Source organism: Mandrillus leucophaeus, unplaced genomic scaffold (assembly GCF_000951045.1).
Source record: "Mandrillus leucophaeus isolate KB7577 unplaced genomic scaffold, Mleu.le_1.0 Scaffold313, whole genome shotgun sequence".
In the NCBI taxonomy this organism is placed as follows: Eukaryota; Metazoa; Chordata; class Mammalia; order Primates; family Cercopithecidae; genus Mandrillus; species Mandrillus leucophaeus.
The window spans coordinates 361,638-372,933 of NW_012103288.1; the positions used below are offsets into that span (position 1 = coordinate 361,638).

Consider the following 11,296-nt stretch of genomic DNA (forward strand, 5'->3'; position numbering starts at 1 on the left):
ACCCAGGCTGGAGTGCAGTGGCACAATCTCGGCTCACTGCAATCTCTGCCTCCTGGGTTCAAGCAATTCTCCTGCCTCAGCCTCCTGAGTAGCAGGGACTACAAGCACACGCCACCACACCTGGCTAATTTTTGTATTTTTTTTTAGTAGAGATGGGGTTTCATATGTTGGTCAGGATGGTCTCGATCTCCTGATCTTGTGATCCACCTGCCTCGGCCTTCCAAAATGCTGGGATTACAGGCATGAGCCAACGTGCCCAGCCGCAGACTCCTTTTATAAGCTCATTTTCTCTACTTTAAATGTGATCATTCTTTCAATTCCTTACTAAGGCCAGGTCCTCTATCTACTTCAGGGTTCTCTATTAAGACCACCACTTTCAGCCAGGCATAGTGGCTCATGCCTATAATCCCAGCACTTTGGGAGGCTGAAGTAGGTGGAGGGTGGATCATGAGGTCAGGAGTTCAAGACCAGCCTGGCCAACATGGTGAAACCCTGTCTCCACTAAAAATTCAAAAATTAGCTGGGCCTGATGGCAAGCACCTGTAATTCCCAGCTACTTGGGAGGCTAAGGCAGGAGAATTGCTTGAACCCAGGTGGCAGAGGTTGCAGTGACCCAAGATTACACCACTGCACTCCAGCCTGGGTGAGAATGAGATTCCATATCAAAAAAAAAAAAAAAGGAAAGAGAAAGGAAGGAAGGAAGGAAGAAAGGAAGGAAGGGAGGGAGGGAAGAAAGGAAGAAAGGAAGAAAGAAAGAAAGAGAAAGAAAGAAAGAAAGAAAGAAAGAAAGAAAGAAAGAAAGAAAGAAAGGAAGGAAGGAAGGAAGGAAGGAAGGAAGAAAGAAAGAAAGAAAGAAAGAAAGGAAGGAAGGAAGGAAGGAAGGAAGGAAGGAAAAGAAGGAAAGAAAGAAGGAAAGAAAAAGAAAGAAAGAAAGAAAGAAAGAGAAAAGCACCACAAAAAAAAAAAGAAAGAAAAGCACCACTTTCCTAGTGCTACACATCCCCCCTGAGTTGTCTTACCCATTCCCATAGTTTAATTACCATTTTCATACTGAAGGTTCAAAATCTGTATCTCTCTCCCCTCTCCATATCTGTAAGCATGTTTGCCTAACAGACATCTCTAAGCATACGTACTATAGACACTTAAACCTCAAAATGTGTTAAAAACTGACCTTTTCTTACTTCCCGCCCACTTCTTTCTTCAATAATTTGATCTCAGTGAAAAGCACCACAATTCACTCAGTTATTTAAATGAGAAATCTTTGCCGGGTGCAGTGGTTCATACCTGTAATTCCAGCACTTTAGGAGGCCGAGGTGGGCAGATAGCTTGAGGTCAGGAGTTCAAGACCTGCCTGGCCAACGTGGTGAAACCCGGTCTCTAGTAAAAATACAAAAATTAACCAGGTGTGGTGGCACACATCTGTAATCCCAGCTACCTGGGAGGCTGAGGCAGGAGAATCACTTGAACCCGGGAGGCAGAGGTTGTGGTGAGCTGAGATTGTGCCACCGCACTCCAGCCTGGGCAACAGAGTGAGACTCTGTCTCAAAAATAAATAAATAAATAAATGAGAAACCTACAAAATAACCTCCATTCCTTACTTTACCTCACATCCCATATCCAATCAATCACAAAGTTCAATATTCAACTTTTTAAAAATTACATATTAAGCACCTACTATGTGTCAGGTATTGTTCTTGTCTCTAGGGATAAAGTCTGCTTGCACTGGCTTACATTATAAGGACATTTACTGTTTCCTTTATTCATTAATATTTATTTAGTTTCCTTAATTTATTATTTAATTAATAAACGTGGAGATAAGTTGGTTTTAAGGTTGGGTCGATAGCTTCACAATATCAGACCACTGCACTGAACTGGCATCTTTATGATTCTCTTTGCATTAGACCCTCAAGGTCTTAAGTTGGCTCTAGGCATCGTATCTTCAAAGAACATTTCCAAAGGCAGAAAGCAAAGGGAGAGGGGTGAAACAAAAGGGATTTCCTCAAGGGGGTAATCTCTTTTTATCAGAGAAGAAAACCATTCCCAGAAACTCCTCAGCTGACTTGCCTCTTTATGTCCCGTTGGTCAGAATCGGCTCCAATGATGAAGGAAACTGAAAAAGCAAGTATCTGGCAAAGGGAAACAAGGTTGCATTGATTTGTCCCCAGGGACTGAGCCCAGGAATACCCTTTAAACAGTGGCAGTTTAAAGGAGGTTCTCTTAGCAAGGAGGAATGGAAGAAGGTGGTTTTTGAAAGGGCAACCAAGATTGACTTCCGCAAAAAGAGACATGGAGTTTACATAAAAGAAGAAACTTTATTTTTTTATTTATTTTTATTTATGTTTTTTTTTTTGAGACGGAGTCTCGCTCTGTCGCCCGGGCTGGAGTGCAGTGGCCGGATCTCAGCTCACTGCAAGCTCCGCCTCCCGGGTTTACGCCATTCTCCTGCCTCAGCCTCCTGAGTAGCTGGGACTACAGGCGCCCGCCATCTCGCCCGGCTAGTTTTTTTTTGTATTTTTTAGTAGAGACGGGGTTTCACCGTGTTTGCCAGGATGGTCTCGATCTCCTGACCTCGTGATCCACCCGTCTCAGCCTCCCAAAGTGCTGGGATTACAGGCTTGAGCCACCGCGCCCGGCTAAAAGAAGAAACTTTAAACAAGTAAATAAATGTACAAACAAGGTAATATCAGATTCTGTAAGAGCTGTGAAATAAGAGTGGTGTGATAAAAAGTGGTGGCCATATTTTGAAAGTAAATTGACAACATTAATTAATGGGACTGAATGTATGAGAAAAAGGTGATTCCAAGTTGATACTGACTCCCATTCATAAATGAAGCTCGAGAAAGATAATTAAGGGTCTGAGGTCATACCACTATTAACTGACAAAGCTAGAATTGAATCTAGTCCTATCTGACACCACCAAAGTCAATTTTCTATTTCCCCCCTCCCTTTTTTTTTTGTTTGAGACAGAGTCTCACTCTGTCACCCCGGCTGGAGTGCCACAGCATGATCTCTGCTCACTGCAACCTCCACCTCCTGGGTTCAAGTGATTCTCATGCCTTGGCTTCCCAAGTAGCTGGGATTACAGGCACGTGCCCCCAGGGCCAACTAATTTTTGTATTTTTAGTAGACGGGGTTTCGCCATGTTGGCCAGGCTGATCTACTACTGGCCTCAAGTGATCTACCTGCCTCGGCCTCCCAGAGTGCTGGGATTATAGGCCTGAGCCACTGCACCCATCCCAAAGTCAATTTTCTTTCCCCAATACCATCTATCTGTGGAAAAGCAGATGTAAATTTGTAACACTGGGATAAATAAGAATGAAGGTCAAGTATTTATAAATAGTTAACACTTGGTAAATTGTTGCCATTTGTTACTTTACTTGTACAGCTAGTGAAATGAACAAAATATTTTGTAAACTTCTGTGTCTAAACCACACTATGGAAACTATCAAAAACAGTTACCCACTGCTTAGAACAGTAGCAAATGGCCATGATATTATGTAGCAAAAAATGAGAGTAACTCTAATTGCATCACAGGGTTTCCCACTACACCAAAGACTCAAAGTAAACAGTTACAGGCCTGAAAGAGTACAACAAAAGAAAGGCTTATATAATCAATTAAAATGTGCAGACAGACTGGGCCCAGCGGCCTGTACTGCAATCTCAGCAGTTTGGGAGGCCAAGGTGGGAGAATCGATTGAGCCCAGGAGTTCGAGACCAGCCTGGGTAACATAATGAGACTCCACCTCTACAAAAATAAAAAATTAGCCAGGCAAAGTGGTCCTTGCCTCTAGTCCCAGCTACTGAGGAGGCTGAGGTGTGAGGATCACTTGGGCCTGGGAGGTGGAGGCTGCAGTGAGCCATGATCATACCACTGTAGTCCAGCCTAGGCAACAGAGTGAGACCCTGTCTTGGGGGAGGAAAAAAAATGTCAAGACAGTAAATACGACTGTGTTTATGTTCCAGACATAGACAACTACTATTTACTCGTGTGTGTGTGTGTGTGCATGTGTGTGTGTGCATATAGGTATGTATAATAAATAGAGGCCGAGCATGGTGGCTCATGCCTATAATTAATCCCAGCACTTTGAGGCCAAGGCGGGTGGATCACTTAAGGTCAGGAGTTCAAGACCAGCCTGGCCAACATTCTGAAACCCCGTTTCTACTAAATTACAAAAATTAGCTGGGTGATGGTGGTGCACATCTGTAATTCCAGCTACTAGGGAGGCTGAGGTGGGAGAATCACTTGAACCCGGCAGGCTGAGGCTGCAGTGAGCTGAGATGGCATCACTGCAGTCCAGCCTGAGCGATAGAGCAAGACTCTGTCTCAAAAAGAAAAAAAACAACAACAACAACAAAGGCTAGGGGCGGTGATTCACGCCTGTACTCCCAGCACTTTGGGAGGCCAAGGCGGGCGGATCACGAGGTCAGGAGTATGAGACCAGCCTGGCCAATATGGTGAAACCCCATCTCTACTAAAAATATAAAAAATAGGCTGGGCACAGTGCCTCATGCCTTTAATCTCAGCACTTTGGGAGGCCAAGGTGGGCGGATCACCTGAGGTTGGGAGTTTGAGACCAGCCTGACCAACATGGAGAAACCCTGTCTCTACTAAAAATACAAATACAAAAAGTTAGCTGGGCGTGGTGGCGCATGCCTGTAATCCCAGCTACTCGGGACACTGTGGCAGAAGAATCGCTTGAACCTGGGAGGTGGAGGTTGCAGTGAGCTGAGATTACGCGCCACTGCACTCCAGCCTGGGCAACAAGAGCGAAACTCTGTCTCAAAAAATATATATATATATTGATTGATTGATAGACAGATAGATGTAAAATTAGTAAGGCGTGGTGGCGCATACCTGTTGTCGCAGTTACTCGCGAGGCTGAGGCAGGAGAATCACTTAAACCTGGGAGGCGGAGATTGCAGTGAGCCGAGATCATGCTGCTGCACTCCAGCCTGGGAGACAGAGCGAGACGCTGTCTCAAACAAACAAACAAAACAAATAGACCTATGTAGGTTAAGTATGGATTTAAAAAAAAGTCAGACTTTCCTGTCAGGCAATAAAGAGGAGGCAGACTGGGCATGGTGGCTCATGCCTATAATCCTAGCACTTTGGGAAGCCAAGGCAGGCAAATCACTTGAGGCCGGGAGTTCGAGACCAGCCGGGGCAACATGGCAAAACCCTGTTTCTACTAAAAATATAAAAAATAGCCAGGTGTCGCAGCGCATGCCTGTAATCCTAGGTACTTGGGAGGCTGAGCCACAAGAACTGCTTGAACTCATAAGGCAGAGGTTTCAGTGAACTGAGATTATCACTGCACTCCAGCCTGTGCAACAAAGCAAGGCTCTGTCTCAAAAAAGAAACCAAAAAAAACAAAAACAAAAAACAAAAAACAAAAAAAAACAAGAAAAAATAAAGAAAGAAAAGGAAAAAGAGGCAAAATAAATTTATCATTATTCAATATTCTTCTGGCATAAAAATGTGTTACAGTTGGGTGTGGTGGCTCATGCCTGTAATCCCAGCACTTTGCGAGGCTGAGGCAGGCAGATTACATTGGTCCAGGAGTTTGAGACCAGCCTGGGCAATGTGGAAAAACCCCATTTCTACAAAAAAAAGAAAAAAAAAAAAGCCATATATATAAAACTACCCGGGTGTGGTGGCACGTCTATGGTCGCATTCACTCAAGAGGCTGAGGTGGGAAGATCCCTTAAATTCTGGAGGTAGAGGCTGCAGTGAGTTGAGTTCCCACCAACGCACTCACTCCAGCCTAGGCAACAGAGCAAGAGAGACCTTGTTTCAGACAAAAAAAAAAAAGTTAGGGAAACAGAAGTACAGGGGAGCCAGACCAGGCGCAGTGGCTCACGCCTGTAATCCCAGCACTTTGAGAAGCTGAGGTGGGCGGATCACGAGGTCAGGAGATCAAGACCATCCTGGCTAACACAGTGAAATCCCATCTCTACTAAAAATACAAAAAATTAGCCAGGTGTGGTGGCAGGCGCCTTGAGGCAGAAGAATGGCATGAACCTGGGAGGAGGAGTTTGCAGTGAGCCAAGATCGCGCCACTGCACTCCAGCCTGGGCGACAGAGCCAGACTCCATCTCAAAAAATAATAATAATCGATTCCATCTTAAAACTAGCAAGGTACATTTCTTGCCAGTCACGATCCATGGTCATAAGATGTTTACAGCTAAGGAAGCAGTTTTTTGTTTTGTTTTGGTTTTTTTTGAGACAGAGTTTCACTCTTGTCACCCAGGCTGGAGTGCAATAGCGCGATCTCAGTTCACTGCAACCTCTACCTCCAGGGCTCAATTGATTCTCCTGCCTCAGCCTCCCAAGTAGCTGGGATTACAGGAGCCCGCTGCCACACCCGACTAATTACTGTATTTTTAGTAGAGATGGGGTTTCACCATGCTCGCCAAGGTGGTCTTGAACTCCTGACCTCAGGTGATTCACCTGCCTCCGCCTCCAAAGTGCTGGGATTACAGGTGTGAGACACCACGCCCGGCAGGAAGCAGCTTAATAATGTCTGCAAAGAGAGTTTGAGATCAATCTGGGAAACATGGCTGTCCTCTACAAAAATACAAAAATTTCCTGGGCACCTGTAGTCCTAGCTACTTGGGAGGCTGAGGTAGGATGATTGCTTCAGCCAGGAGGTCAAGGCTGCAGTGAGCTGTGATCATACCACTGCTCTCCATCTCCAACGTAGGCTACAGAGCAAGACAATGTCTCAAAAACAAAACAAAACAAAAAAAAGACTCCTATAAAAGTAGAGTTTAGACAAGGCTTGGTAGTTCAGGCCTATAATCTCAGTACTTTGGGGGGCCAAGGCTGGAGAATCGCTCGAGGCCAGGAGTTCAGACAAGCCTGGCCAACATAGCAAGACCCCATCTGGGAAAAAAAAAAAAAAAACACAGAAAAAGGAAAAAAAAGCACCCTCTGAGTATCAGTTGGTTTTTACTCTTCCTAGGACTTTTGATCACTATCTTGTTATTACTAATCTTTTGCCCTTGCTTGTTTAACCTCTTGAAGTTTGTGTCTACTAGATTACAACAATCCAACATAAAGAGGATGCTGGCACAAGGCTTCCAATCCATACCAACTTCTGACCTGGGAAATAAAGACATATTGCCTTTAGGCCCCTCAGATCAGGCATCCAAAGATTTTTACTTCTTCAGTACTGGGCAGGGCTATGCCCATTGAATCATCAGAACATCGCAGGGTGTGCAGATCACAAGGTCAAGAGAACAAGATCATCCTGGCCAACACGGTGAAACCCTGTCTCTACTACAAATACAAAAATTAGCTGGGCGTGGTGGCATGTGCCTATAGTCCCAGCTGCTCAGGAGGCTGAGAAGGGAGAATTGCTTGAACCGGGAGGCAAAGGTTGCAGTGAGCTGAGATCGCTGCCACTGCACTCCAGCATGGCGACAGAGCAAGACCATCTCAAAAAAAAAAAAAAAAAAAAAAAAGAATCGGCCAGGTGTGGTGGCTCACACCTTGTAATCCCAGCACTTTGGGAGGCTGAGGCAGGTGGATCACCTGAGGCTGGGAGTTTGAGACCAGCCTTACCAACATGGAGAAACCCCGTCTCTACTAAAAAATACAAAGGCGGGGCACAGTGACTCATGCCTGTAAACCCAGCCCTTTGGGAGCCCAAGGTGGGCGGATCACCTGAGGTCGGCAGTTCGAGACCAGCCTGACCAACATGGAGAAAGCCTGTCTCTACTAAACATACAAAATTAGCTGGGCGTGGTGGCGCATGTCTGTAATCTCAGCTACTCAGGAGGCTGAGGCGGAGAATCGCTTGAATTTGGGAGGCAGAAGTTGTGGTGAGCTGAAATTGTGCCATTGTACTCCAGCCTGGGCAACAAGAGTGAAACTCTCTCTCAAAAAAAAAAACAAAACATCAGAACATCATGGAAACACGGACCTCCTGTGGCTCCCTAGAAACCAACTGCAAATTCTTTTTTTTTTTTTTTTTTTTTTTTTGAGATAGAGTCTCACACTGTCTTACAGGCTGAGTGCAGTGGCGTGATCTCGGCTCACTGCAACCTCTGCCTCCCAGGTTCAAGAGATTCTCCTGCCTCAGCTCCATAATAGCTGGGACTACAGGTGCGTGCCGCCATGCCCAGTTAATTTTTTGTATTTTTAGTAGATATGGGGTTTCATGGTGTTAGCCAGGGTGGTGTGCAGTGGCCTGATCTGGGCTCACTGCAAGCTCCGCCTCCTGGGTTCACTCCATTCTCCTGCCTCAGCCTCCTGAGTAGCTGGGACTACAGGCACCCGCCACCACGTCCAGCTAATTTTTTTATGTTTTTAGTCGAGACGGGGTTTTGCTGTGTTAGCCAGAATGGTCTCGACCTCCTGACCTCGTGATTTGCCTGCCTCGGCCTCCCAGAGTGCTGGGATTACAGGCGTGAGCCACCGCGCCCAGCCACCAACTGCAAATTCCTAGGAGAGAATCCTGTCCCAAAGATCAATGTCCACTGTCAGCAGGAAGAAGTTACAAAAAATGACCTTCACCCTTCATCTCCCCTTAAGATTAGAGAAGTAGAGGAGAAGAGTAGAGGAGGTATTATGTTAGGGAAACAGGAATGGAAGAGCTAGGGTAACACGGCCAGGCATGGTGGCTCACACCTTTAATTCCAGCACTTCGGGAAGCCGAGGCGGACGGATCACCTGAGGTCAGGAGTTCGAGACTGATCTGGCTAACATTGTGAAATCCCTTCTCTACTAAAAATACAAAAATAATCCGGGCGTTGTGGCAGGTGCCTGTAATGTCTGCTACTTGGGAGGCTGAGACAGAAAAATCGCTTGAACCCGGGAGGCAGAGGTTGCCGTGCGCCGAGATTGCGCCATTGCACTCCCACCTGGGCGATAAAAACAAAACTCTGTCTCAAAAAAAAAAAGGGCTAGGGTAACACAATTTCAAAATCAATTCCAAATTTAAACTAGCAAAGCATATTCCTTACCAGATACAACCCGTGGTCATAAGATGTTTACAGCTAAGGAAGCAGCTTAATAATGCCAGCAAGGGACCAGGCGCGGTGGCTCATGCCCATAATCCCAGTGGATCATGAGGTCAAGGGATTGAGACCATCCTGGCTAACACGGCGAAACCCTGTCTCTACTAAAAATACAAAAAATTAGCCGGGCGTGGTGGCAGGTGCCTGTAGTCCCAGCTACTAGGGAGGCTGAGGCAGGAGAATGGCGTGAACCTGGGAGGTGGAGTTCGCAGTGTGCCACTACACTCCAGCTTGGGTGACAGAGCAAGACTCCATCTCAACAAAAAAAAAAAAAAAAAAAAAAAAAAAAAAGCTGGCAAGGAAAAACTCCTATGACAACAAAATGTTCAGATGTCCCAATATCACATAACAATTCCCCCCCCTTTCTTTTTTTGGAGATGGAGTTTCGGTCAAAAAAATAAAATGAAATAAAAAGAAGTTCTCTTTTAGTTTGATTACTCTGTGAAACCTGCGGTATAATCAAGACCTAAAAAAAAAAAAAAAAGGCCCTCAAATACTTACTCATTCACAACAGGGAATACACAGATAAAAGCTAATAGTTTTAGGAAGGTATCTGGGGAGACATATAGGCCCCTGGGAGGAAATCCCTGAAGTGGTAGCTCTGATAATCTGCAGAGAGCTAGAAGGGAGGTTCTCCCCTCCCCCAGAAAAATCTATCCCAAGACCATAAACTACATCGCTAATCCTTGGAAATACATAAAGTGGTTAGGGTTAAAGGGTGGCTTCAAAATGGTTCTAGCAGAAACCTATTGCGGTTACTAAACTATTCAAATCATTTGCCCAGAGATAGCTTTTCTGGATAAAATAGCTTTATCCAGAGCCGACAGCAAAATGGAGTTCAGCAGGGTGGTTCCCTAACATTCATTCTTCCCGTTAAAGCAAGCTTATGATTTTCAGATTCGTTTTAAGAATAAGAGTGAGGGTGGTCCGATGATAGTGGGTTATCAGAACTTATTAATATTAGTGTCACTAAAATTAGTATACCATCCCTCACTGCTAAAATTGACAGGCTTAATTTTTTTTTTTTTAAGAATAAGAGGAACAAAATAAGTGAGAACAATATTCAAATATATTCCTGCCTCCTCTACCCAGTTGGAAAAATGTGTGCAAATCTGGATTTTGAATCAAATGCCTTTAACAAGACTACCAAAACTATCAGAAATAAACAAGAACCTCTTGGTCTGCAGGTCGGGTTCAGATGGGTGGAGACACACATATATAGACATACACATATATAACTCCTTACAACATACACATTAACCACATAAATTTGCTATTTGTCTGAAATTCGGTGCGAAGGATGAAGGCGGCACCAAATTTTAATAGGCTAATAACTGAATATGAACTATGAATTTTTAGTGTTTTAGGTTTAACCTTTTTGTTCCTCCTATACTGGGCAGATATTCTGAATAGTAACATCAATATGTTTCGGCTAGGATCATTTTAAAGCCACATTTTAAACCTAACCACCTTCTGCATTTCCAAGGATTAGCAATGTGGTTTATCGTCTTGAAATAGATTTTCCAGGGGCGGGGCGGAGGGAGACCTAGTCTACTCCTATAATGTGGGCCTCCAAGCACTAAGCTATAACCAATTGATGTATCTTGACACAAGGCCAAGCAGTCTTATTTACAAAACTCTTAAGTTGCACAAGGAATCTCTACTTCCTAACATCCTTCAGTGTCAATTTATTTCCTCCCTATCCAATTCTTTCCTCACTTCTTCAACTCAGCTACCACCACTGAAATGTGTTTTTAAATCTCCTTTTCAAAAAGCCCCTAGGACTGTTCCATAAAATTGATGGCTTAGATCTAAAATTGGGGCCTACTTTGCCCTTTTAACAGCTTCAATGTTAAATGCTTGGGCACTCTTCGAATGACTGAATATCTACTTGTTTTCAGCATTTGGTACTCTTACTTTGGAGAACAAGTCATTACAGTAAACCATGTACACCTATTCGGTTTTCTAAAGCTCGCGTTTTTCACATTATCAGGTAAGTACAGAATGCACTGCCTTAAAAGGAACTGCGAAAATAAAAAGGCAAAACTCACTGACAAACTGTGGCAACACGAAATTAATCAGCTGAGCTATCCGAACCACAACTTTCTGCATTTCACGGTGCTTTGTCTTTCAAATTGTATGGCTCTCTCAAGTCCTAGGCTTCCTCCGAATTAAGTCAAGCCTCGTCACCCATTCCCTGGTCGGTGTCTTTCTCACTCGCGCCCGCCCCTCGCCAGGCCCTCGCAGCCATGCGCCGCACACTGCAGCACTG

General features: G+C 44.6%; 1 protein-coding gene across 1 annotated transcript in view; it reads left to right on the plus strand.

Moving 5' to 3' along the window:
* The window catches only part of LOC105544901 (tubulin alpha-1B chain), a 36,606-nt gene that overhangs the window by 21,295 nt on the left and 4,015 nt on the right, over positions 1 to 11,296 (plus strand). The window lies entirely within an intron of this gene.